This window comes from Rattus norvegicus, chromosome 3 (genome assembly GCF_036323735.1).
Source record: "Rattus norvegicus strain BN/NHsdMcwi chromosome 3, GRCr8, whole genome shotgun sequence".
Taxonomy (NCBI): Eukaryota; Metazoa; Chordata; class Mammalia; order Rodentia; family Muridae; genus Rattus; species Rattus norvegicus.
In genome coordinates this window covers 166,723,954-166,728,706 of record NC_086021.1, presented here as the reverse complement: position 1 = coordinate 166,728,706, position 4,753 = coordinate 166,723,954, and the positions used below count along the sequence as shown (strand labels likewise).

Below are 4,753 nucleotides of genomic sequence, written 5' to 3'. Positions count from 1 at the left end.
TTGTTCATTTCCTTTATAGCTCCTAGCGTTGTTTGAAACTCAGTTAATTGGTTTGATTCATGCCTATCTCTCTCTCTCTCAAGACTTAGTCCAGCAAGGGAGTTTAGGCCTAATGAGTTGAGTCAAGTTTTCTGTGTAGAAGATATCCAGTAAATATTTATAGGAAGACATGGATGGAGGAAAAAAAGAATGGGAAAGGAAGGAAAAAGAGGAGGAAGGAAAAGAGGGAGGGAGGGGGGAAAGAAGGAAGAGGGGAAGGGAAGAAAAGATGAGTCTGAGAATAGAGAAGAGGGTAGGAAAGAGAGAGACCCTGACACAAGGGTCTGCCCAGTCACAAACCTAGAGAGGAAGTTCCTGACCCAAAATACTATATCCACTAGGAAGACGTGATACACACCCAGACCTAGATCCCGGCTTAGTGGCACATGCCTAGCATCCCAGCAGTCAGAGAGCTGAGGCAGAAGAATTAAAAGTTTGAAGTTTGGGGTAAAGAGATGACTCAGCGGTTAAGAGCACTGACCGCTCTTTCAGAGGTCCTGAGTTCAAATCCCAGCAACCACACGGTGGCTCACAACCATCTGTAATGAGATCTGATGCCCTCTTCTGGTGTGTCTGAAGGCAGCTACAGTGTACTTACATAAAACAAACAAACAAACAAACAAATAAATAAATAAATAAAAGTTTGAGGTTTGAGGCCAGTCTGGGCTTCGTATGGAGATACTGCTTCAAAAACAACAGCACAAGCTTATCAGGTCTTTTTCTACTTCCTGTCCTGCCCTCCAGACTAAACACAGCTGAGCACGTGCAAATGCTCCAGCAGCAGAACAGGACTTCGACTTTGAAGGTGCCAGAGCTCCCTCCAAACCCCCAGGGGTAATCCAAACAGCAAGTGGCTTCTTTGCTTTTCCAGGTGTATGTGTTAGTCTCTCCCCTGAAACATATGCCCGACTGTATTTTTTTCGGATAAAGAACATCGTTCTCTATGTCTATGTGCATCACTTGCTTATCCACTCCATGTCAAGTTGGCAAGCACATCTCAGCAGCTCCATTCCACTCATCTTCACTGCCGTCTGCTCTTCCTTCCTCCTCCCTCCCTCTCTCACTCCCTCCCTCCTTTCTTTCCTTGCTCCCTCTCTTCCTTCCTTTCTAGTAGAGTCCTGTTTTATTCAGTATATTCAATATATTCCCTACCGTTGCTGTCAAGATTTACATTGGCCCGGGTCTTGAGTCCCCTTAAATCTAGATCCTATGTTCCTGTCATAGAAAATGGTATCTAGGGCTAGAAAGATGGCTCACTGGTTAAGAGCACTGACCTCTCTTCCAGAGGTCCTGAGTTCAAATCCCAGCAACCACATGGTGGCTCACAACCATCTGTAATGGGATCTGATGCTCTCTTTTGGTGTGTCTGAAGACAGCTACAGTGTACTTATATAGAATAAATAAATAAAACTTTTTAAAAAAGAAATAAAAGAAAAGGAAATGGTATCTAAAACCCCGATATTTGGGCAGGTGAGATGGCTCAGCAAATAAAGGCACTGATGACCTGAGTTCAACTCCAGGAACCATGTAAAAATGGAGAGATTCATGCTACAAAGTTGCCTTTTTAAAAATTTATTTTATGTATAGGAGTACACCGTAGCTGTCTTCAGACACAGCAGAAGAGGGCATCAGATCTCATTACAGATGGTTGTGAGCCACCATGTGGTTGCTGGGATTTGAACTCAGGACCTCTGGAAGAGAGGTCAGTGCTCTTAACCACTGAGCCATCTCTCCAGCCCACAAAGTTTTCTATTGGTCTTCACATGTGTGCCAAGGTACGCCATTCTCTCTCTCTCTCTCTCTCTCTCTCTCTCTCTCTCTCTCTCTCTCCCTCCCTCCCTCCCTCTCTCCCTCCCTCTGTCTCTCTCTCTCTCTTTCATACACACACACACACACACACACACACACACACGTGCCTGATTCTTTTTAAAATAATCCACCAGCATTGGGTACATAGGATTATGCTTATGAGTTGGTATGGTCATTTGTAAGCTAGCTCTCTAAGCAGACGGGAAATGGATGCATAAATGCATGTGCACCTAGAACACACTTCCCTCTACCCACTGGCTCATATACACCCCTAGTTCCAATCAAGCACACTTCTAGCTTGGCAGAGCAGCCCCTATGGCCCCATATCTAGTTTGCTCAGCTCCCTTCTGCACTAGCGACCCTCAGCCGCTGCCTCCTGGGCCCTGCTGCTGCTGGCTCTGCACCCACACCGCTGCAGGCTTGGGTTTCTTTGCCTCCTTAAGCTTTGCCACTAGTGAGTTCTTCAAAGAAGGGAAGAGAAGGAGGAACAGGAAGAGGAGAAAAGGAAGAGCCCTTCCTTCTCTCATGAGCTCACTCCAGCCTCAACCCCTCATCAGCCCAACAACATGTTGCCTTGACCAAAATCAGCAACGATTATGCTGCCCAAGTTCCCATTGTCCTGTCTCCCCGCAGGACTGCCAGCCTCCCCATCACGACCTTCCGGGTTCCCCACTTGAAATGCGACTCTAAGCCTCTGCTGCAAGACTACCCAAGATGCTTTGCCAGACAGAATCCGGATGCTCAGTTAAATTTGAGTGTCAGGTAAACATCATGACGATTTTATTGTAAGTGTGTCCTAGGGGATGTCAGGGATGTACTTGCACTAAAAAAGAAAAGGAAAAGAAAAAAACACAGTAAGATTTTTGTTATTCTTTATCTGAAATCCAAATTTAACCTGTCACTTTATCTGGGGAATTTGACGCTCGTGTTTCCACGGCTCCCGTCTTAGCTGAGTTCTTGCCTCTGGCCTGTGGCTCTGATCTGTCACACCTCTACCTTGATGTCTTCCCCCTTTCTTCCTTAGTGATGCAGCTACAGCCGCCCTGACCTCCCTAAAAGGCCAGCCCCACCCCATCACTGCTGTCAGGATCTGGGCACATTTCTTTCAGAAGTAGTAGCTGCCACTGACGACCCAGTTCCTCTTTTCTCCTGTGGGTCTTGGGCCCCTTTTTCTGATTTATTTTCCTCCTTGGGCCTTGGTATCTTCTAATATATGATCCTCAGATGTTCTTCAACTTAGGTCGATGGTGCCACTCCCATAATAATTAATACCAATAATTAATAATAATAATAATAACCCATCTTATTTCAGAAGTGCATTCTCCCTTAGACTACAGAACTCCCCGCCTTGAGTGTGATTCACTGACCTACGATTGGCTATCACAAGACAATGCCGTGTTACCTCTGCTGAACTGGGTGTGTGTGGGGAAGGGGAAGGGCAGATTAAAATTCAGTAAACTAGTTAAAAGTAAAATCTGGAGGCTGGGGAGATGACTCGGTGGACAAGGTGTTTGCATTGCTAGCACAGGGACCAGAATTCAGATCCCAAAAACTCATGTAAGAAACCAGGTTGGGTATTGCAGTCACCTGTAATCCCAGGACTCGGATAGGCCAGGACAGGAGTCTCCTGGAGTGAATTGGCCGACTAGATTAGCCAACCTCCTGTTTCCACGGCTCCTGTGTGACCCTGCCTCAAAAATAAAAGTGTAGAGCAACAGAGTTAAGACACAGGAAATCCAACTTCAGGCCTTCACACGTGCGTATGTGATGCAGGTGTGAATACGCATACGAACCCATACATATATACGTGTTCAAATATTAGATAAATAAATAAATCCTTAAACCAAAAATGAATTCTCTACCCAGTTCTATTGGATTGTATCACTTTAGTCTGTCTATAAAGTGGGAAAGGGGCAGCCGGGCCCTGGTAAGTGTGGTTGTTTGTGTTTATCCTCCGGTCATCCCTTCCTTTGATCAGAATGAGGCTCGCTCAAAGGTTGGAGCTATCGTCTGCCTTGCTCACTGCCTCACATACAGAGAGCCTGGCCCAGAGAAGCAGCTCAATCAACACGGAGAACAAATAGCTTTTCATCTTCCATCTGTCCAGCGCAAATATGTCCCCGATCACGGACACGCTGCCGTGAGCCCACGAATTAACAGTTTTAAAGCTGTCTGTGGAGTAGTGTGGGCGGAAAGGGCAGCTTTGGCTGCGGTCCTCCTAGTGGCAACTTCTGGAATTACAGGCATAGTGCTGCCAAGTATGAATCAGTTAGCGGGGACCAAGCCCAGCCAGGCCTTTTTAAGACGGCAAACAAAACCGGGACTCCTGAACTAGCTTCTAAAGAGCCCAGCAGTTACCACATGACTCGGAGAGCCAAACCTCCGAAGTGCTCACTTCACGCCCTTACTTTCTCCTGTACTTGCTCGCCGCTGGTTTTGAATTCTGTCTTGCTGTCTGCCTAGGCCTTCATTATCCTCTGCTTGCCATGGAGGGCTAAGTTAAAGTGTCAAGAGCAATGTCATTTACAGCCTCCTGTTGCTAAGCAACGGACCCAGGTGAGTCCTTGAACTTCCTTCTTAGCAGCTGAAGTGCATCGGGTAGAGCGATTGGGGGCCCGGGCTGAGCTATGTTACCACCTGGGACTAGCTGGAGGCCTAGTGGCCCTGTCTCTCTTGGGGCTGACCCAGGGCTCTGTCCTCAGTCCCCTTAGTTAAACAGCACTGCTCAATCCTCCTCAGTATCTGCCCCAGGATGTGCCTTCCTGGGGGGGTGAGGGGGGATCTGCTCTGCCTTCTAAAGCCCCTAGGCTGGAGAGAGAGAGAGAGAGAGAGAGAGAGAGAGAGAGAGAGAGAGAGAGAGAGAGAGAGCGCAAAATAGGACATCAGGATTCAGGTGGGCTCCCAC

At 47.2% G+C, this 4,753-nt stretch overlaps 1 long non-coding RNA gene across 2 annotated transcripts; it reads right to left on the bottom strand.

Annotated features, from left to right (window-relative positions):
• Positions 1–2,598: 2,598 nt before the first annotated feature.
• LOC108350620 (uncharacterized) lies at positions 2,599–4,482 on the bottom strand. Of its 2 annotated transcripts, none has more exons than XR_005502680.2 (3): positions 4,257–4,482; positions 3,436–3,539; positions 2,599–2,671 (listed from the first exon to the last, which is right to left on the bottom strand). It is a non-coding gene; the product is annotated as an uncharacterized LOC108350620 (long non-coding RNA). The 2 variants fall into 2 exon arrangements; XR_001837470.3 differs by having other exon boundaries at positions 3,436–3,535; positions 4,257–4,436.
• Between the last annotated feature and the right edge of the window lie 271 nt (positions 4,483–4,753).